General features: G+C 38.9%; 1 protein-coding gene across 5 annotated transcripts in view; it reads right to left on the reverse strand.

Moving 5' to 3' along the window:
* The window catches only part of LOC111566907 (protein phosphatase 1 regulatory subunit 29), a 119632-nt gene that overhangs the window by 24111 nt on the left and 72487 nt on the right, over window positions 1-23034 (reverse strand). Inside the window, exons 3-4 of one of the 5 annotated variants that reach the window (XR_008599678.1) lie at window positions 3850-4220; window positions 1764-2274 (exon numbers count right to left, since the gene is read on the reverse strand). The exons of 3 other annotated variants lie outside the window; for them this stretch is intronic. The gene's annotated coding sequence lies outside the window, so the exon portion shown is untranslated. Of the gene's footprint in view, window positions 1-1763; window positions 2275-3849; window positions 4221-23034 lie in introns of those variants that run through there. One more of the 5 variants, XM_055005048.1, reaches the window with a different exon arrangement.

Below are 23034 nucleotides of genomic sequence, written 5' to 3' on the forward strand. Positions count from 1 at the left end.
TAAAATCCATGGAGTCGCTCCAGAGAAATGAAGGTAGATCAACTTTTATCACCCTCCATCCAGATATTCAACTTGATATTTTTACTTGGAGATTTTTAGCACCGCAAACCTTTAGTATCACACTTTATTATCATTTATTAGGACTTTAATGAAATCCACCAGCAGATTTAGTTTTTGTTGACAAACTTTATTCTTGTCGTCGTGGGACTGCAGTATTTAAAACTATTCCTTGTATTTGACCTCATGTTTATTAGTTTTAGTGGAGAAAGTTATTTTAATTATCGATTAGTCTCTTAAAAACCAAATAATAAATTGGATTAATCAAGAGGTTTAAATTTCTTACTTTGTCATATTTTAAATATGACAAAAAACATAAAAATAAAGCGTTTTGAGACAGTTAGACCTGTAATTGGCATTATATAAATAAAATTGAATTAAAATTGTATGTATCTTGTAGTGTTGGAGTAATTCAGCCATATATGTTGGAAAACACATTTTCTTTGTCCATTAATCTGTTGATTGTTTTCTCCAGTAATTCATTTCTTGTTTTGGTTTATAAAATGTCAAACCCAAATATATTCAGTTTACTGTCATAAAAACCAAAAAGATTTACATTCATGATCCAGGAATCAGACAGTTTTTCACTTTTTATCTTAGTTTAGTCAGAAAGATAGTTGATAATGTGTAAATTGTTGCAGCTTGTGAGCCGTAAAAGGTTTTAATCTTTGGAGCCGAGTGTCAAAAAACATTTAGAAACCAACATCCACGAAACACTCAACAAAGATTTTAACATCATTAAAGGGAAATCCAACTTTTGCATGACAATGTCTAATTAAAGGACATTTATTTCCAACGTAAATGTGTGATATTCATCCCCTGGAGCTTTCTCTTCACATCGTCTTCCACCTGGACTGGTTCAGTCGGGAGCATGTACAACAAGCATTTGAAAAACTGCACTTTAAAATCAATAAATGACACTGAAGTTTAATCTCTACAGAAATGAGACTGAGTCTGGATGTGCTGCTCTGTCATTAACTCCTAAGTTTAGGGAAAGTTCAAACAAAAGAGGACAGTTCAGATCAGACTTTAGAATGAGCTTATTTTGAACAAACATCTCAGACTTTCTGAGCTTCAGCACCTCTAGCAAGATATTTTAACAACAAGCAACTCAAGAGATCCACAAGTTGGAGTTAGCTTTAGCTGAGCCAAAGAACATGTGGGACGCTAACCTAGCAAACATTTCAGACTTTTCTCTGTGAATTCTGAGAAATAATTTCCTATTTAATGACAGAGCTACACATCTTAACTCAGTCTCATTAAAACAGACTCTAATTCAGTGTCATCCATCCATATTAAAGTGCAGTTACCCAAAATGTTTGCTGCATGAGCTCCAACAAAACCTGTCCAGGTAGAAGGCCACTTTGACAAACAGGAAGTGGAAGATTCCAAGCAGATTTATAGAAGGGGGAACCGGACTGTACTAAGTGTGGTCCAGTATAGAGGGGTGTTTTGTGGGTTTTTAAGGCCGATAATGATTATTAGTGAAACATTTGGAGTAGATATTCATTTGCAGTAAATGAAAGTATTTAAAATCTTGGAGTTAAACTTAAAAGAACACAAACTCTAACAGAAAACTTTGTTGATACGTTTGTTTTGTTTACAGATGTTAAGTTAAAGGAGTTTTATTCGTGACTTACAACCAATCAAATCACTCCAGAAGACAGAGCGATCACAGGTAGATAAAGGTTCAGAGCCAAAGTAGCACCATTTTAAAATGTATTTATTACCGTAAATCAGTAAAAAATAAAATACTGATAATCAGTAAATCAGTCAGCCCACAATTACTACAATTCTACAATGTATGTCTCTTTCCTTTGACTTGTTATTTGTACAATATACGATGTATATGATGGTGTTTTTTCATAGCAAAGGCTCTACTATGATGTTTTCTAAGAGACATACGATGCTACTCTGGTTGTTCTGGCTCTGGGCTGCTGCACTCCTCCTCTGTTGTTTTCTGGATTGTACTCAGCTGCATGTCTTCGTCCATCCGGCCTCCGTTGACTTGTCCCGCCTGCCGTCTCTGGAGCTGAAGCTGGATTGGAACAGACCAAAGTACAGTCCAATCACGATGCCAGCTGCCTCTCAAAAGGCTCCTTCATCTGGCAGGTGGCGCCACTTCTTCTGAGGGGAAGCTGAGCTGGCCTGGCAGAACTTTGGAGATGTGTTCTAGTGGTTGGTGGATGTGTGGGGAGATAGAGAGGGACCTTTGAACTGTTCACAAAGAAAAACAGGGAACCCATTGGTAGTTTTAGTTTAGGCTGCTACTGCGGTGTGTTTTGGGGTTTTAAGAGGTGAACAGGAAGAGGTTTTTTTTGTATTGATTATCTTTTACTTTGTTCCTGGTTGGAATGCCCATCAATGTCAACGTGAAGTTCACTTTTAGTTCTGTTTATTTATTTTTATTTTACTAACACCCATTTGCTTTGAACCCCCTCACATGTTGTGTTGTTGTAAACTTACTCTTTCAAATAAATACTCGTCTAACCCTCTGGAAACCAGCGTTTGGACTGTTTTTGTGTTGCTCCTCACCTACTTCAGACAGCCAGGACATAACAACGTTTTGTGGACTAAAGGCTTTTCTATGACGTATTTAGAGCAACACGCTATATTATGACGTTTTTAGACCAAAGGCTCTAATATGACGTTTTTTGGGCGACATGCTAAACTATGATGTTTGTTGGACCAAAGGCTATACTATGACATTTTTTGGACGACATGCTATTCTATGACGTTTTAAGAGCAACATGCTACACTATGACATTTTTAGAGCGACATGCTATACTATGACGTTTTCTGAACGACATGCTATACTATGACATTTTTAGACCAAAGACTACACTGTGACATTTTTTGAGTGACATGCTATACTATGACGTTTTTTGGGCGACATAGACGTTTTTTGGGTGACATGCTATACTATGACGTTTGTTGGGCCAAAGGCTATACTATGATGTTTGTTGGACGACATGCTATACTATGACGTTTTTAGACAAAAGGCTCTAATATGACGTTTTTTGGGCGACATGTTATACTATGACGTTTTTAGACCAAAGGCTATACCATGACATTTGTTGGACGACATGCTATACTATGACGTTTTTAGAGCGACATGCTATACTACGAGATTTTTAGAGCAACATGCTATACTATGATGTTTTCTGAATGACATGCTATACTATGACGTTTGTTGGACCAAAGACTATACTCTGACGTTTTTGGAGCGACATGCTAAACTATGACATTTTTAGACCAAAGGCTACACTCTGACATTTTTTGAGTGACATTCTATACTATGACGTTTTAAGAGCAACATGCTAAACTATGACAATTTTAGAGCGACATGCTATACTATGGACGTTTGTTGGATGACATGCTATACTATGGACATTTTCTGGACCAAAGGCTATACTATGACGTTTGTTGGGAACATGCTATACTATAGGCTTTTTTAATTGACATATTACTATGATGTGTTTTTTTTTGTTTGTTTTTTAGCAACATATTATAATAATATGAACAGTTTTAAAAATTACTATACTTTTACTTGTGCAATGAAATATTATTCTTTTTAGGCAAAGGCCATGTTTGATTACATATAGGCTATTAAATAAATGTTTATTAAAAACTAAAAAGCATTAAAAAATAATAACCAACTTAGGCATTTACTGAGTCACTAAAATAGTGTAGAGTCTACGGCCACATCAGCATTATTATAAGCATCCTCTGGTAAATTCACAGCCATATACTGTAGGAAATCTAGCTGATCTCATCATGATGTCCACTTACCATATGGACTTCAGGAGATGATTAGATGATGATAAACTGTGACCTGCTGGTTGGGTTCTCTCTGTTCTCATATTTCCTCCATGTTTGTCTCCTGATGCTGCCTTACTTCAGCCAGTCCATGAGCAACAGAAAACACAGTTTGCCTTGTATCCATTGCCAGGGGTTCCACTCTTCCTACTCCAGTCTGTACATTTGCAAACGTTTTTGCTTCTTTAGACGTGGTGGAGTTTCAGGTGTAGACATTTTTAAACGTGCGGGTGCAGCAGCGTCTGTAACCTGGCAACCAGAGACAGGACCGGACAGGACGGGACACACAGAGACGTCTGAAGTCTGTCCACTGGACCTGGCATCGGGTCCTCGCTACATGGGTCCTACGAAGATGAAATTGGCTGCCCTTAATATTTCCTGTGTTTTATTTTATTCATTATGCAGTTTTGATGAGTGTGTGACAGACATGTACGGGGCATTTATGAAAATACGGAACAACTTGCGTCCCGTATTGATTCAATACGGGACGCAACAATTAATTGTCAAATAAAGGACGTTTCCGTATTTTAAGGGACGGGTGGCAACCCTACAGAGCAGTGTAAAGAAACTGGTCACCTAGCAAACTGAATTAGTCTAGGTAACACTTTGTTTATTATGTGTGTTTTCTGCTCAAGTTAATGTCCTGGTTTGATTCATTTTAAATTACTCCTGATCTTGAAAGGTTTTAAACTGTGCAGTCAAAGTAGTTACAACTGTGAGGGAATAGCTTGAAATGAACTGCCCTAGACTGCTCTGTTCATAGCCAACCATTCTTTCACAGCTATATCAAGAGTTATTGTGCAATGATAGATAAATGCAGCCCATTTTTCAACCGTTTCCTGTTTAGTATGTGTAACCTCCTCTTAATTTGTTCTAAAAGAAAAGTTTAATGAGGCAGTCTAGTCTTTCAGTCAGGTTAAGTCATTTTTCCCATTGGTGGTTTGCATTATATAACTTTGTTTTTCTCTGTTCTAGGAACTATTGTTAAATCATCTTTATGTGAGACTTTGTTCTCGTTTGGAGCATATTCTCGGACGCATGCCTCTGGATCTGGACTTCTTAGAGTTCACTTGCACACAAGAACTTGTGTTTTTAAATGCTTTATCCAACCAAGTAGAAGTTTGCCCAGCTATTTTAAATGCACTGACACAGCTACACCATCTTATCAGCTCAGAAAAAGAAAACAGGAATCAGTACATTGCAACTGTGCACTCAGAGAGAGGAGCAGCTGGGCGACAAAGAATGGTCACATCCCCAGAGCACCTTTGTAACTTACTGGAACTTAATATGTCTGTCCCATGTATAGATAATGGTATCTGTGAAATATTAGCTGAGTATGTCAAATACTTTTAGATTTTTTTAAGTGGACAGTAGACCTAGTTTCAGTATTTTTTTTCTCACATTAAAATTTGAGGCTATATATATTAAATATAATATCTCAAGAATAATTCAAGATAAAAGCCTGAAATTTGTACTTATTTGTCTTGCTAACATAAGCATATCAGATTGCTATTAAATACAGCGGTGGAAAAAAGTTTTTGGACACATCATACATTTGTGAAATATTGCATTAAGAATCCCTCTGAGGTCTTCAAATGCAATTTCTATTAGTTCAGTCACAGCCATAATACGAAACAAATCCTAAAAAAGTCAATAAAAACTTGAAATTCATTGGTTCATTAAAAATAAGAAATTTTGAATATTGGGTCATTTTGGTAGAATTTAGTTTTGTTAGTCATGTAAACAATAAACCAAAAAAGCATCATTTGTGTCTGTCTAATGCAGTCACACCTTTTGAAACACAAAAGACTTTCCAACAAATATTTCACGATAATATTTGAGATTGTGGAAAATTTTGAAGGTGCCTGAAAACTTTTTTCCACTGTATCTGTCAAAGCATGAAAATTTGCCATTGGAAAAATGCCACTATATTCAGAAGGATATATGTGGTCATGGTTCCATTATGCTAATGTCATGGTAATGATTGGATGCAGGGCTAATTTACAAAGAAATTACACAAAACATGTCAGGTTTCAGTATTATAGATTCTTCATCATTGTTCTGAGATAGTGTCATTCAAACAACCTCAAATTTCAATGTGCAAAAAAATGCCTGTTGAAGTAGGTTGACAGTGACAGGCAATTTAAAAATATTTTTTGCTCTGACAGTATTTGGCATACTATATATATATATATATATATATATATATATATATATATATATATATATATATATAATATATATATATATATATTATATATATATATATATATATATATATATTTTATATATATATATATATATATATATATATATATATATATATATATAGGCTGCTGTTTTGTAATATTGCAATGGATTTTCATCCCATTCACCAGTGAGAAAATAAGTACAGTCCAGTTCATTTTTAACCCCTGCTTTAATGCCGTGATTGCATGTATTGTTCACCAGATATATTCTTAACTTCAGATACATTAAATGTATGGCAGAAACACGCATACTTGAGCCAGATAACCTGTCAGGTGAGTTGGGAGAACAGGTAGGGGAGGGAATCCAAAAGTGCACTTAGTTTTGTCAGTCAAGTAAAACTAACTAGAGAACAACACCTAACATATCTTGACTGGCAAGTGCAAATACAGGCCAGGATGTCAGTCTTAAATGATGCGTATACCTTGTAATGTCCTGGGAATGTAAGGTCTCATAGCAGGTGGAGGCTGTCAGGTATCTGCCATTCACTACTTCTGAGGAGAGACTGGTCAGTTCAGACGGTGTTGCTATGGAGTGGATTAAGTTGATTAAATAAATGGCTACAACAAATGATCAAAAACAATCTAGGGTACGCATACTAAACAGGAAACAGTTGAAAAAATGGGCTGCATTTATCACTATCATTGCACAATAACTCTTGATATAGCTGCTGTGAAACAATGGTCGGCTATGAACAGAGCAGTCTAGGGCAGTTCATTTCAAGCTATTCGCTCACAGTTGTAACTACTTTGACTGCACAGTTTAAAACCTTTCAAGATCAGGAGTAATTTAAAATGAATCAAACCAGGACATTAACTTGAGCAGAAAACACACATATTAAACAAAATGTTACCTAGACTAATTCAGTTTGCTAGGTGACCAGTTTCTTTACACTGCTCTGTGACTTAACTGCATTTTTGGGCGCATAAATCACACTTCCACCCATTTGTGCGTTTATAAAATTGTTACTCAACTACCCAGCTGCAGAACGTGCTGTCCGTGTGACCTCATTACTGTGCTAGCGCGGCTAGCGCTGTATTAGCGTGGCTAGCGCTGTATTAGCGTCGCTAGCGCTGTATTAGCGCGGCTAACGCTGTGCTAGCGCAGCTAACGGCATGCATTACAGCTTACTGACTCTCACAAAAACAAACCACATACAGGACAAAAAGGATTAATACACTCACTGAAGCGCCATCGTTCATGCTGGTAGCCGTGTTGACCCCGGTCCTTGTGAGGTGAACCGTCTGCGTCACATGACCGGAGGAGCGCCACGTGATTGGCTGGGCGTTGGTTCGATTTTGGCCAGGATCGATTGTTTACGCCTGAGTCCCCCGGATGTGAACAGCGAATTTTTTGACAGCGAATTTTGAACATTGAATTTTTTGATGGCGAATTTTGAAGACGTTGAATTTTTAACTGGTTTTTAGAATTTTGATGAGCTAAATTCAGGCATAAAAAATTCACATATGTAATTTTGATGCAAAAAAAAATTCAAAGTAAGAAATTCAGCAGCTTTTAAAATTCAGAATCTGATGAGTCTGATTTGCTTCCATACATTCTCCTTCTAAACCAGCATTAGAAGCCCTAAAAATCTGCCACGAATTAGGTCTGCAGTAATAACAAGACAATTTACGATCATCTTTCTGGGTAATTTCCACCTCCTCATATCTGCATGCATTATGTGCAACACATTCTCCTGCTCATTTGTTCCGTCGCTCCCTGGTGGAATAAATGTCGCCTCCACGTTTGGGGACGCTCCCTCACCATTGATTGTCTTCCGTCTGAGGTTTCTCCCCTCCACATGAGACGTGATCTCATTCAGTGCTCCACATAATGAAACCCGTGGGGAGGCAGGGAACACGCTATATTACATAATTAGGAATGTGGGACATGCAGAACACCTGTCTCACAGTGAAATACATGAGTCACTGCACCGTCCGTTTGTAGCTATGAACACGTAGAACACAAGATCAAACTCGTGAGATTGTGAGAGAACGTGTTTTTAAACCATCGTACAGAATGCACGCGGCAGATATTCCTGATGGTGCGGTGAAGAGCAGCTCAGCGGACAGGACAGCTTCCTGCTTCGTTCTACGTTTGACATGTAGGTCACAGCAGCAGAAATGGTTCAGATATGGGGAGTAACAAGTGAACAGGTGGTGAAAGGAAACCTGTAGGTGTCTGCCCTACTTTCATCTAAAATACTGTACGTCTGGAAACACAAATCCACAAAACCAAAAGTTTGTAAGAATAAACACTGACTGGCTGCTAGCTGGAAACCAAAGCAGTCCAGGAATAAAATCCAAGCAAACACTTCACATTCTAGTTTAAAAATAAGAGTAAAAAGGCTGCATGAGTGAAAAAATACAACCAACACCACTAATTGTTATCTTGACTAAGTATTACATGTTGCATAATCCCTCTGGGTCATTTGTTTCAGGGAAGTCTGATAATATTCTGTTCTTGTTTAAAAACTTAATGAGTGAACTCTCAGCTGTACAATTAGAAGAATGAAAGTGTTGAGAGGAATAACTACAATCAGAACAGTTTGATTATTCAGTTCATTATCTGGTGTTTTACAGTGAAACTCGCTTTAATTCACACAACTGGAAGAATTCAAAGTGAGCAGAAGATGAGCATTTTTTACTTGGACTGATTCTGGTAAAAATGAAGTTAGTGACCTTGTTAATGTGTCCATATGGAGGTTTTACATGCTTGAAGATGTGTCATGAGAGAAATAAGGAGTCAGTAACCATCGCACCTCAGATGCTCCAGTGATTGGACCCTGCACTCTTCCATTAGTGGGTCTAAAATGACCCGTATAAGAATCAGTGTGGTTTTATTCCATTTTTTGTCATTTTGGTTCAGAATAATCATCTGTATTCTTGTTTATATTATATTTTTGTCCACACAAGAATGATTTCATGTTTGAAAGAAGTTTATTTTTCACTTTATTAGTGATTTTGAACATTTTGAAATGAAATGATGAAACAGCTTTTCATTACAAAGATACTGTGAAAAAATGAAGTTAAACTAAGAATCAGACTTTCGCACCAGTGTAGAGTTATATCTGAGTTATTTCAAGGCAGGAAGAGATTATTTTTAAGGAAAAAAATAATGAAAATGTACCTGTGTTGAGTATACAGATTTAAATCAATGACAAGAGAGAAACTTTAAACCTGTCCAGTGGCCAAAGGGACTTACAGACCATTTCATCGTGTACTTTTCCACTCTTAGTTTAACAATCTGACCAGAACACTGAAAAAAAACCTCAATGACTGTTGTGAAATATGTAGTAAATTCTGGATACAAAGGTCCTCGGTTTACGACATCATAGACCTACAGTGTTTCGTCATTATGTCAGAACTGGTTACGTGGAACTAGGTGGTGAGTAGAGCGGATGAATACGTCGTCACGGCGCTATCACACAGCTTTGTTTCCATTCTCTGATTGTACACCACCTTGGATTGTGCTACATTCACTAACTTTTTGCCCTTCATTATGGCTCCCAGCATAAATCAGACTCTTCTGACACTGCGAAGAAAAGGAAAGCCGTCTCCATGGAAGTGAAATTAGACACAATAAAACACTCAAGTTGTAAAAACAGTGCAACATATTCTGTTATCTTTTTGTAAAATGATTCATACATGCATGAAAGTCGTTGGTATTCACGACTTTTCTGAAGAATTGATCTGATTGATATCGTGATGCACGGACCGGCTTTGTTTACATTTTATAGTTCCGACTCATGACGAAAATCGACTTATGTTCATTCCTAGGAACAGAACTCCGACATAAGTGGAGGACCGCCTGTATTCCCTTTAACCAACACATTCCGGAGCAGTTTTTGCTCATCTTTGGAACAAAGTTTTTGAAGTTTGCATCTTCAGCGCCTACTTTGTAAATCTAATGGCACTCAGACACACTCTGCATCACACTCCATCAGCCACGTCCCTTCTCCAGATACAGATCTGGGTTACTCGCTGCACTAGCGCGCATTGATCCCCACTGTTGCCGTGGAAACGCACTTATGATTGACACTACCAATTAAAAGCTAACGCTAAGAGAATGGGATGTTGTTGGCATTTGCATTGAATCGGCGCGTCCGGTCCGCTTCATTAGCCGCGATGATGAAACTCTCCTCCCTGAATAGCATCCAGTAAACATCGGCTGTGACAGGTGTTGGGATTGGAGAGCCTCCATATCTCTGCTGCACGATTACCAACATGAATCCTGGAGCCGGGCCACTGTCAGTCCAAATGTAAATTCATTTGCTGTGACCCCTTGTGCATCTGGCTGCATATAATGCTGTCATTGTGAATCGTGTCACCTGTGGATTACATGTACTCTCCAAGCTGACATGTTGAAACAAACAGACGCACATGTACCCACGTGAAAACGCTGGGTAAATTTGCACTGCGCCTTTCATTCAATTTGTGCTCACAATCTGTGTGTAATTAGCTTTGATTTACTCAGGCAGCAGCTCATTACACAATCAGACAAGGACCTTCTGCCTTCTAGGTGCGTTCTGAGAGCCGAGAGCAGCCCTGTGGGTTTACACAAAACCACAAATCCAACTTTGGTGATGCAGAAGTAGAAATAATCATCAATGATCACTGATTAAATGATGACAATATTCATTTATGGATCGGCTTGGAACAATAATGCAGCGAGAATGAGCGTTCAGCTGCTGATGTGAGGTTTCATGTCAAGTATTCCAGAACTGGAGGACATTTTATGTCCCACCCATCAAATTTCTAATAATCCATGTAGAAAATACTAAAACATGCAGTAGTTGTGTAAATGTTCTTGTGCTGAGACCAAATCTAAAAATTGAGGAGAAAAGAATGTTTGAAAATATTTAAAATACCAAATAAGTCTGGAGTTCCTCCTAAAATGACATTTTTCTCTTGTCCCCCTGATGACCAAACTGAATCTCTAATAAAACATTTAGAATGAAATTTAAATCTCCTTTTTTGGTTTTATTTTTTCATTGATGTCTCTTGTAATTGTGGGAACATTTTTTAATTAACATAATATTTTAAATAATAATTATTATACATGGAACGTGTCCCACAACATGTTAGCAGAACCTGTTGATGTTTTTTGTCATTTTCTGTCTCGTTTCATATTGTGTCTTGTTTTTGTCGTTTTCTGTCTAATTTTTGTGGTTTTCTGTCTTGCTTTTGTCATTTTGTCTCATTTCTGTCGCTTTGTGTCTTGTTTTTGTCGTTTCCATCATCCAACAGTGTTCCTAAAGAATGTGTAGAGCAAAGCTATGTCCTCTCTTCTATTTTTCATCTTTTCATCCCATTGTCAGCCTTGATTGAATGTCTCACTCTACCTCATATTATCAGGATCAGACTAATTCTTTGGACTGTTTTCCATCAGTCAGTTTGTCCTCTTGGTCAGCAGTAACAGCAGCTAAATATCTAGCTTCTACTGCTGAGAAAAAGATCACATTAGCATGGATTAACAACCCTGTTACTGTGATTAGAGTAGGGTTAGCAAACAACACAGAAAACATGGAATAAAAATGCTGCCATTGATGTGGAAGCTGAGCCAATCAATACCTATTATTGATGAATATGGAGCAGAAAACTGTAAAAGAGAAGGTTTATTTTTCAAACATTTTGAAGCCCAAATGTCCTCCAGTTCTAAAACACAATCATCTGTTAGTTCTATATGGTGAATTCTTATTTGTTGGTGTTCACAGTTTGTTAATACAGTGACATTTCCTCCGGCGCTGGCGACCACAGCAGCTTTATTCTTGCTGGGTTTCCATTTAGAAGTACAAAAACACAAAAACATGAGTGGGGATAAAATTGTAACTGAGAAATAAATAAATAAAAGGAGACGCAGGAGCACAAACACCTGTTGTGAAGCGAGTGAAGCTAAATATTGGAAATCACTTAGCGGCTCCGATGTCCTGCCAGGCTCTCTGAAGGGCATCAAATAAGGTTTGACAGTCCCATCGACGAAATGACAATAAAATATCTGCTTAAGTTGCAGCGCTTGTTGGTCCTTGCCAATAGTCTAGTAATTATTCTGGCAGGTGCTGAGATTTCTGGCTGTGAGCAGCAAATATTTCCAGCATGAATCTCTTCTGACTGACTGTAGTGGGATGTTTATGTACAAACTGGGATCGTTTCCTGGCTCGTTCTGAGAGATAAAGCAGATAAATGGAATAGTGGATGACACACAATGAAATGGGATTTTCTGCTCAGTATGTTTTCTATATTGACAGGTAAGTTTTTCTGACGACACAGTGGTTGTGTCTTCACTAGATCACTATTTTCAAAAAAGATTGATTTAAAGCGGAGGTACTTCAGTTCAAGAGCTGATCTGAAGCAAACGTAACAAACAGTTATTAAAACGAATCTATTCTTAGTTTGTTTCCATTCTAAGGTCAACCTTAAAGTTTCTCCCTTATTCACGTAAAGTTTGAATGAAGAAAACAAACATCAGTGTCCACAGGCTGACATCATGACATTTAAATGAGTCGGTTTTTACTCCGCCAAGGAACACAGCGGAGTTTTGTGACAATCAGTGTTGGTTTGTCTGTCTGTCTGTCTGTCTGTCTGTCTGTCAGCAACATTCCTCAAAAACAGACTAACAGATATGGATGAAATTTTCAGTGAAGGTCAGAAATGACACAAGGATCAAGTGATTAGATTCTGGCAGTGATGCGGCTTATAGTCTGGATCCACGGATTTGTTAAAGATTTCTCTATCATTGCCAGATAGCAGCACGGCATCACTGTAACCATGACAACAAGTGAACACTAAGTCAGCTGCCTGCTGACGATCACATGATTGTGATCCTACTACAAATCCACCGCTGAGGACCATGAATGTTTATAAAACTGCAACTGTGAATAATTCCTACTTTTTAAAGAAAATCTTAATAGTTTGAAGACATTTTGAAGTCATTTTGGACCCATTTGGATCCATTTTTAGTAGTTTTTGTAACCCTTCTCAGCCATCCTAGACAATTAACTCATGTTGGACAGGGTTTAAACAGTCAAGGAGGATTTTTTTAGCAAGTTCTGGACAAATTTAAGTAATATGTAGTCATTTTGCACATATTTCGGGTCACTTTTGACAAATTTCAACAACATTTAGAGAACATATTTATTTTATGAGGTCAACTTTGAGTCATTTTGGACGTGTTTTTATTGTTTTTAGTCATTCCGAACCCTTCTAAGCCATCCTAGATGTTTAACTCATTTTGGACAAGATCGTGAACAGGAAAAGAGGATTTTTGGAGCAAGCTCTGGAAAAATTTCTAATAATTTTGGACAAATATGGAGATTTGTAAAAGATTTCTGTATCATTGCCAGATAGCGACACGGTGTCACTGTAACCATGACAACAAGTGATCACTACATCAGCTGCCTGCTGACGATCACATGATTGTGATCCTACTACAAATCCACCTCTGAGGACTTATCAGGACTTATCCATTAGAAATGATCCAAGCAACAACTGATTAAACTGTGGGGGTGTTTCTGAGTCGCATCAATTCCTGCTGCCTGGTACATATTTAGGTCATGTGATTCAGTATCCGTACATAACGTGCACATGCAGAACACACACCTGTGCTCTCAGAGAGTTCTGCTCTCAGAGAGCTTTTCTAGTTTTTATTTACAGTGATTTGTTGCACTCTGCTGTTATTCTAGCTTCTATTATTCTAAAGTGTCCTGATGGGGGTTTAGCAGATGCTTCAGAGATTTCTGAGACAGAAGAAGAATACGGTGCATTTTAGCTGTCAGTCAAACTTTTTACCCAAACTCTGCTATTCATCATCTGCAGCCACAACATCAACAAACAGCTCAGAAAATTCATCTTCTGCTCCTCATGCACAGATTCACAGCCATGCATGCCCACAGCGGATGTGGAACTCCATCAGGACATGTATGATCCTGGAAAGATCTGAATGCATGTTGCTGGAAGTGTGTCTGTTTACCCCCAGTGCATTTCATCACAAACAACCCGACAGACCATAATCTGTCTTTGTTCTGTGTGTTCCAGCTTTTCCTCTTTATCATTCTCCTCCAAGGTTTAGTTTTTCTAGTCTCCCACTCCCAGTCTTCCTGCATCCCTTTTTGTCTCCTAACTCCTCTAATCCCTCCACAAGCTGAACATTTGTTCCTTTCTCCTAATTTCTTTCTGTGCGTCTCTTTCTTACCTCGTCCGGTATCGCTCTCTTCTCCATCAGCCTTCTCTGTTGTTACACTTCCCTGCTGTCCAGGCCGTTTCCCTGGAGTACAGTCAGTGTAGTGTGGAGAGGTTGGGGCTGTGAGCAAAACACTCTTTCCTCTCCACTTCACACGGGGCTTAGGGATGAGACAAACACAACTACAGACGGATGAGGCTCCTCTGAGAGCTTCACCACGTGTACGTCTGAGTGGAACAGATGATTTCTCAGTGGCCAGAAGAGGAACCTGCTAAAAGCAGCGGTACTACTTTGTAAAGCATCACTGAGCAAAATGCTGCTTGTTCACTCCTGCTGGGGTTTAAAGATGTGCATTTGTTTTTCTAAGTGTGCACCTTCATGTGCAATATGTCTCTATTTACATTTTTTTAACGCTTTACAGATACATAAGCTGCATGAATTGGATTGTCTCCCCTTCATTCCCACGTCTTCAGCAGCTTTTTGTTGCTCAAGTAGGACAGAAAATGTAGGAAGATATAAATAAATTAGGAAGATGAGAAGGAATAGAAGAAGAAGAGAGAGAGGGCAGCGTGAGAGACAGCCGAGACAGAACCAATGAGAGGCTGCGTTTGATCTGCCGTTCCTCCACAATCTCCTTATTCACAAAGAACAGAGACAAAGTCACAGATGCCGAAACACAAATCACCTCGGATGCATTATTATGAGGATGAGCCAGGCGGCTAGAAAAAAAAAAACAACTTTACAGAGTGAAGTAGCTCCACAGAAAGGAGTGCAAGGATAGTTGGAGTGTTCTAACTACCTCTCTCAGGTTTGATCTATAATTCATACCTCAGCGTCACGTACTCCTCCACATCTTTTCAACTTTCTCCTTCTTTCATGCCCGCCTCACTCTTTTGCGTCCTTTCTGACCTTCTCTGTTTGTCAGCATGCGTCGTTTAGACCGCTGTCATCTGTCGCTGCGCATGCATGACATCATATCCATTTCTTCCATGCCTCCCAGGAATGAGTGGCAGAGCGTGACGGAGAGGCCTGGAGGTCCTGCTAAATGGAGCAGAGCACCTCAGCCCTCCTAGTGACCACGACAGCACCACTAGTGACACACTTTCCTTCTCCTGCCTCCCCAGATGACCGGGCAGAGGGCCAGGGGGACGTGGCTCCACAGCGCACTTCCTCACATAATAAGATGGTTTTTAGCAGAAGGAACCAGCGCAGAGCCACACAGAGCTTGGGTCAAAGCCAGATGGATGTACGTTGAAGCTCAAGCGTGGCAACCGTGTGGCAAGAAGAAGATTGGCTTTTGCTGGAAGCTAGGCAAGGATCTAGGGAATAGCAGCAGAGAGAGGCAGGACATGTGACTTGGACGTGGGCCGAGGGAAAACAGAGGCCGGATGAAGTGAACTACAAAGAGAAAAACTCACTGATTGAGGTCAGTGAAATGTCACAGATTGCAGCATGGGAAATAATGCCATCGAGTGCAGAAAATGTGGCAGAAAATGATAAAAATGCTCCCTGCAGTACCTTTGCATATCTTAGCGGGCGTGGATTAGAGTGAGTTAAGGTCTTCCAAAAGGTTCCTGCTGACTCTCAAGAACAGCACCTCCTTAAATGTCAGAGAAGCGAGATTTTAACTTGTCTGGTGCAGATTCAAGTCCTCCAATGTGAAGGTTAAAAGTCACAAAACTTCTGGTCAGGAAAATGACTTAAAGCTCACATAAAGTGAGCTGCAGCAGGTGTGGAAGGTCAGCGAGTTCAACACTGAAACGTATTATCGACAAGGATCCACATCTCGAAAAGTAATCATCCTCTGCTGCCCCGGCGTTCCCCTGGTAACAGAACCAGCTCCTCATTTAAAACCCCATTCCCTCCAACAGATGATGGGCTCCGTCTGCTTTGCGTCTGAAATGTTCTGACATGAGCTGCCTGTGAGAAATGTTTAGACATGAGATCTCAGAAAACAGACAGACGATCAAAACAAAACCTTCAAGATGGATCAGAAGAAAAAAGACACGACAACCGGAGACAGTATTAATTTCGGTTTTAGGCTGATGAAGCTGTCAGATTCCAGCATCAGTTAAACTTCATTATTAGTTTATATCAGTCAGCTCCGTGTGGCTACAGGTTGGAAACTCATCGCATTTCTTTCATCAAGTTTTTGGATCAGCAAATTAAACAACAGCTAACTGCGAAATTGAGATTACAGCCCAACAGATCAAATGGAAATGACTGTGCAGTGCAGTGGAAAAAACAAAGCTCCAATCAGACGGGATTTTCTCACCAGAGGAGTTTAGGTCATTTCAAGATGATCAATAATTTTAATCCCAGAGTGTGAATCATCTGCCTGGTATTAATTACACCTCCAAATGGTGACCATGTTCTCCTCCAGTGTACGCTTTTACATTAAAAACCAGGATTAGTAGTTTGATAGACACTAAACAGTCATGTTTACTGAAGAAAAAACAAAACAAACATCTGTAGCTGCAAAGTTTTATCCACAATAATCCGGGTAGTTAATCAGTCAGTCAGTGGTGATTAAGTGGCACTAATTCAGCAACAGTCTAAGCATTTCTTTAGATTTCCTGTTTAATACAGCTGAGGAGAAACTGTTGATGCCCATTAATCCCACAGTGTTCCGGCTGCCAGCGGCTGTTTCTAACATGTTTTCTGTAGTATTATACCTCAGGTTTTCCTTCACAGAATCCAGGCATCAAGCACTTACAGGTCAGAGGGTCTCTTCATTTTCCTCTGGCTTGAATATCCTGCAGGTTTTTCATTTGCAGAAACTTAATGGATTCCTGTTTGCTGACGTGACCTGGGCAGACCCGCTGTAATGTTGTATGAACTGCAACACAAACACGCATGTAAACGTCATGGAGGCAGCTGCGGGTTTAATACGAACGCCTTCTGACACACGAGACCACAAGCTGAACCGCGCTGCTCGCTCAAAGCACAATACGTTAGCCGCTATCGACGCTTCCGTTATCCTCGGGCCTACCCAAGTGCTGCCATAGCAACCGAGTATTAACGCTGGAGGTGCTGAAGCGGCTTCACTTGTTGATCTCAGAGGAGCCGGTGAGGGAGTTAGCATGGAAAGATTCAGATATAAGGACCAGACGGAGATACATAAAGCTGAAAAAGGCTTTTAGATGGAGAAAAGAGGTGACAGAAAGAATAGAAGGAGAGCAGAGGAGAGATGGACGCATGAACAGAGTGAAAGGGAAATAATAAGCGGTGGAGATGGGACAGAGATTTAGAGAAGGAATGAAGAATGAAGGTGCTAGCAGTGATTCAGCAGTACAAACACGCACACAAAAAGCTGCTTCACAACTATGTTCAAGTCTTTTTGAAGCGATTCTCACAACTTTGAGATGGACTCGGCCATCATTTCTCCGTCACAGATTCAATAAAGGTGGAGTGAAGCCGCACTGCCATGCATAATGTGTCCTACTGTGATTAGTTTAGCCTTCCCTGTGATAAACTGCTGATCTGTGGAGGCTGAACTCATCCAGGTTGTACCTCAGATCTCCACAGCCAAGGACAGGATCTGTAGTTTTGAAAATGGATGATTAGGTTTAAATCTAAGAAGAGGGAGAATTATTCTGGCTAAGAGGTAACAAAAAGGCCACCAAGAGCGGCATTAAACCAGAACGCTCCAGCGAGTTTGAAGGGCATAATCATCTTAATTATTGCCAAAATGACAGCATTTCTCAGAGCCAGAAAGTGTAAATACAGAAATCTTCAGCTTTTTAATGGTCGTTGAGGCCATAATGTGGGACTTGTGGATCTGTAAAATCACGATATTTCAACAAAATCCTTTTATTCTACATGTCTCATTTAAAGTCTCCAAAAATGAACTAAATGCTCAAACCAGATTCTGTAAAAAATAAAAAATTCTGCATTTTCCTGCACAGTTGAAAAGCAATAAGTGACTCAGCTGCGACCAACAGTAACATGAGGAAAAATCAAGGACTTTACAGCTGAACGTAGCTAAAAGTTTCATAGAGCAGAGAAAGGAAAAGTATGGCAACCAATTAAAATAGTTAGATAATGAGTTATTAATTAAATAATAGGATATCTATAGTATGCAGCCACGTTTTTTCAGCATTGTTAACCACCTGTGGACACGTGGAAAATGTGGTACATGTTGATTTCAGGGTTTTAATCTTTCTTTCCTTTGTCAAATAAATAATGACATTAATGCTGTCAAACGATTAATCTCAGATTAATCACAGGCTGTAGATGAATTTCGATTAATAATTAAATATCATTCATTGTAATCTGTATTAATCATGTTTCATTTTCTTTCAGGAACTTTGAGTCATTCTACGCTGTAGATGGGTTCACTGCGTTAAAATTTTAAATCATTATGATGGATTAATTTAATTCGCATTAACGCATTAATTTTGACAGCCCTAAAATAAATACAATTTGCTGCTTTCATGTTTATGATTTATGGTCTGATAACTGCACCAAACTGCACCCAAGACATTTTTGAGTTCCTTCTGGTTCCAGTCATGATCGTATGTTTCCATAGAGCTGCAGAACTTTATACTGGAGAAAGAATTAGCCCAAGGTGAGGAAAATTGTGACGGGAGCAAAAACATAAATTTAAAGGTTTTTTTGGTGTGTTGTTGCTTTTTTTCTGAAAATGTTTAATCTTGTAGATATAAGAATCCATGGGGATGCATTTGCCAAGTTAGGTAAAGTCTGAAGGATAAGACCTGTGTTGTGGGATCCACATCCAGGAAGCAGTCATGACTATTCTCGACACCTTATCATATCTTTCAATGTTTAGAAATTTCATCAGCAAGCCTGGACGTAAACCACAGTGTTAAAAACACAAGTCAGATCAATAATCCAGTTTAAAGCGAATAAATCAAACGTTTTCTGGACTTTAACAACCTTCCCTTTCCTCATGCACCACTCTGCAGATGTGAATGATTTGGCTGACTCATTTAGCTCTGTGGGCTGAAAATGTTGCACGAACTTTGTCAAAGTTGGAAGTTTTGGAAAATTGGACGCTCTCTGTGAGCTCTGAAATCGAATGAATACCTTCACCGAGTTGCACGCTGTGGCTTGAGTTCATGTTCTATTTAAACGGAGAGGCAGAATGTGCTAATGTCTCCTTTTCTTATCTTACAATCCTTCTACCCGACGTCCCCCTCTGATCAGCCATGCATGCTTTAGTCAGAGACACTCGCATTGAGGAGCTGCACAATTACTGCAGTCGTTACGTAGTTCTATCTGCTGGAAAAGAGAGGCTGGAGTCTGAAGTAATCTGAGCTGCGACACGGATTCTGCCGGGAACACTAATCTCCCCAAATAATAAGCATATTAACTGTCGTATGCAGAATTCAGAGATAGCTGCAGAGAGATATCTGAACCTTCACACGATAAAGAGGGAGGTTGGTGGAAGGTGCTGCAGGAGCAGATATGAGAATAAAGGAAACAAAAGCAGAAATCTGTAAGTTAAAGCAGCTTTACAAGGAGAGCATCTCTAAATATCTATATGTAGCTTCAGCTCACCTTAATTACCACTGCATACATCGTACCATCACGTTTTACTGCTTCTACATGTATATCATCACATATCTATGCATGCATGTGTTAATTTATGCAGATAAGCTGCAGTTTATTCATTAAAAGTGGAGGAGCAGGAAGGACTGAAAGTTTAAAGCAGCTTCATGGCCAGTTTCCGGCTCGCTACGATTAAAATCCAGGAAAAAAGATAAGAACAGAGCAAAATTTTATCCAAAATAGTCCAGTTATGGTGGGTTGGTTAGGTTTAATGAGGTTCTTGTCCACAGCAGTTGAATTACAAACATTAACCCTCAGATGCTCCAGTGATTGGACCCTACAAAAATAATAAAACATGACCCTTATAAGAATCAATGTGTTTTTTTAATTCCATTTTAGTCATTTTGGTTTAGAATAATCATTTATATTATTGTTTTTATTGTTTTTGTCCACAAAAGAATGATTTCATGTTTAAAATATGTTTATTTTTCACTTTATAACAGACTTTAAATATCTCAATGATTGAAAAAGAAGAATATTACACAGAACATCAATAGAAGAAAGTCAGCATCCATTTTCTTTTCCTCCAGCTGTTGCTGCGCTCCATCTATAATAATCTTCCTGATTGATGATATTTCTGACATAAGGTGTGTAAATATAACAGTAAATATATTCCTGACAGTCACAGTTGATAAGAATCACAGGTTTCCATGAGACTCTATAGGAAATGCATGCGGGTAGCAGCGCAAATATACCATTTCTTTAAAAGTATAAAAGGTAACAAAAATTTCAATGAAATGATACCAGAAACATGTTTTCTAAGGAATACCTGCAATGTGAAATAATAACAACTTTTCAGTGCAAAGATATTAAAAGAAAACCTCTGATGCATCTAAGGGTTAATATAATAAACATTCAATAGAGGAATATAACATTAAACTGGGGATAGCTGCATTTCACCATCACTTCTTCTAACAAACTCAGTTGCAGGCTTTATATACCACTACACACTATTCATAGAAGTTGGTGTAGATATTTAAGGGCACAATTTTTTCAAGACTTTTTGCTTTAAGTGAAAATATCTTCATGAAAATTGGAAAGAATAGTTTTCATCTGTCATGCTACTTCATGGAAAGTGCAGTTAATTAAAATAAACCTCAATCAAATCGTGTGATATCCTCTTTGGTTCTCTTAGAAACACTTCACTAATTTTTAATTTTTTTAATATGCTTGGCACGTACATTCATCCTACAGCATTTCACAGAATTTTCACCCACTTATGGAAGCTTGGGGTAGTAATACAAATATTCTAATTTCTTTAAAAGCCTAAAAGTTAACTTAAAAATTTAAATGGAATGATATCAAAGACATGTAATTTGAGGAATAGCTGGAATATGAAATGATAAAAACTTTTCACTACAAATATATTGCAAGAAAACGACATCACCTCTGATGCATCTAAGGGTTAAGCATCTATTCATGTTTAATTCATGTAAAATGTGACCTTTTAAATCACATTTTTAACATAAATCAACAAAAAAAACAGTGAGCCGAGTTTGACAGAATAACCCGACTTGACTTTGCCCTTTCCACATAATTACACAGTTAATCTGCTGCTGTGTTGCTTCAGGGAGTGATGACATTCTGGTGTTTGGTTACGAACCCCTCCAGTCAAACACTTGTATTTCTTAGCTGTTGTTTTAAATGATTTATTTTTTAATACCACAGCGGCTGAATATCAGTCAAATGCAAAGCGTGAGGTGAAGCTGTTGTACTGTAAGTCTCTGAAGGGGATGCAGCTACTACGAGACCCTGAGCTCGCTTCAGGCATTAAACACTGAATTTGTTACATTGCAGGAAACAAAACTTTTTTTTTCCCCTGTTCATCGTTTCCTTGACAGGCTCAGCCGCTGCATAAAGTTTTTGTACTTTTTGGGTTTTAAAGATGAAAGAAAAAAAAATATTTCCCCTTCTATATTGTACTTTTCGTCTCCTTCAGAGGAGCTGACTTCCTGGCTGAGAGCTAGATGAGCAGATCGATACCTCTCTCATGTTTTTGCAGTAAAGACAAAGGTGCAGCTCGATAGCTTAGCTTAGCACAAAGACTGTAACCAGAGGGAGTCAGCCCGGCTGTGCGCAAAGATAACAAAGAAGAATCCACCAATGTGCATCCCAACTCTTAATATGTTGCATTTTGTTGCTTTAAAGGGGAACAAATTGCTGTATTTTCCCAAATATCACCATTTCTTTCCTTCATTCACTCCAATATCTGCCAAAATTAAATGCTGGAGACCAACCAAACATCTTTATTCCTAAAATTTCTATTCCTGTTTTTAATTTACCAACTACTACTACTGCTGAGGAGCAGTGCTAGATGATTCCCACAGTTTATTGATTCATTTTATTAGCAATGAGTCAGCAGTGAATGCAGGCGATGAGTCATGGTTAATAATAATGGAGATGGCAATGACTGTCTGGGGCCTCAGATGGACGGTTTCTCATCCAGCCGCCTGCAGGACGGCATCCTATACGACAGATTAGAGCATGGGTCAACAGAAATCCAACGCTGGTTCACACAACCGAGCGACACGTTCTGACACATGTGACTTATGTACTGATACATACGTTATTTCTAAGAAGCTGTGTAAACATGGACAGTGTGACAAGATGATGAGACCAAGAAGCCTTTTCTTCTCTAACCCTCTACCTCTTCTGTCCCTCTCAACCCGTCCGGCCAGCAGCAGATGGGTCCCCCACATTAGAGCCGGGTTCTGCTCGAGGTTTTTTTCCCTGTTAAAGGGTGTTTTCCTGCCACTGTCTCCTTAGGGCTGCTCTGGGGGGTTCAGGCATATGGGTTCTGTAAAGCGTCTCGACACAATTTGACTGTAATTGGTGCTATATAAATAAAATTGAATTGTATTGAATTCTTAAATTTGCACATTACCATAACAGCTACGGTGGTGCTTAGAAACCCTTTTGTTCACGGATCTATGAAAGCCAGACCTTCACAATGCATGTTTGTGAAAGTGTAGAATGGATTGTAAATGCACAGATTCACAGTTCAACAATTTGTGTGCAAATGGAGGAAATTCTAGACCCTAAGAGCAGGATGTGAAAGTTTGCAAGGAACCTTTAAGGGTTATTCCAGAACTGGAGGACATTCTACATCCCGCCCATCAAATTTCTAATAATCCATGTAGAAAATACTAAAACATGCAG

Source organism: Amphiprion ocellaris, chromosome 19 (genome assembly GCF_022539595.1).
Source record: "Amphiprion ocellaris isolate individual 3 ecotype Okinawa chromosome 19, ASM2253959v1, whole genome shotgun sequence".
Classification (NCBI taxonomy): Eukaryota; Metazoa; Chordata; class Actinopteri; family Pomacentridae; genus Amphiprion; species Amphiprion ocellaris.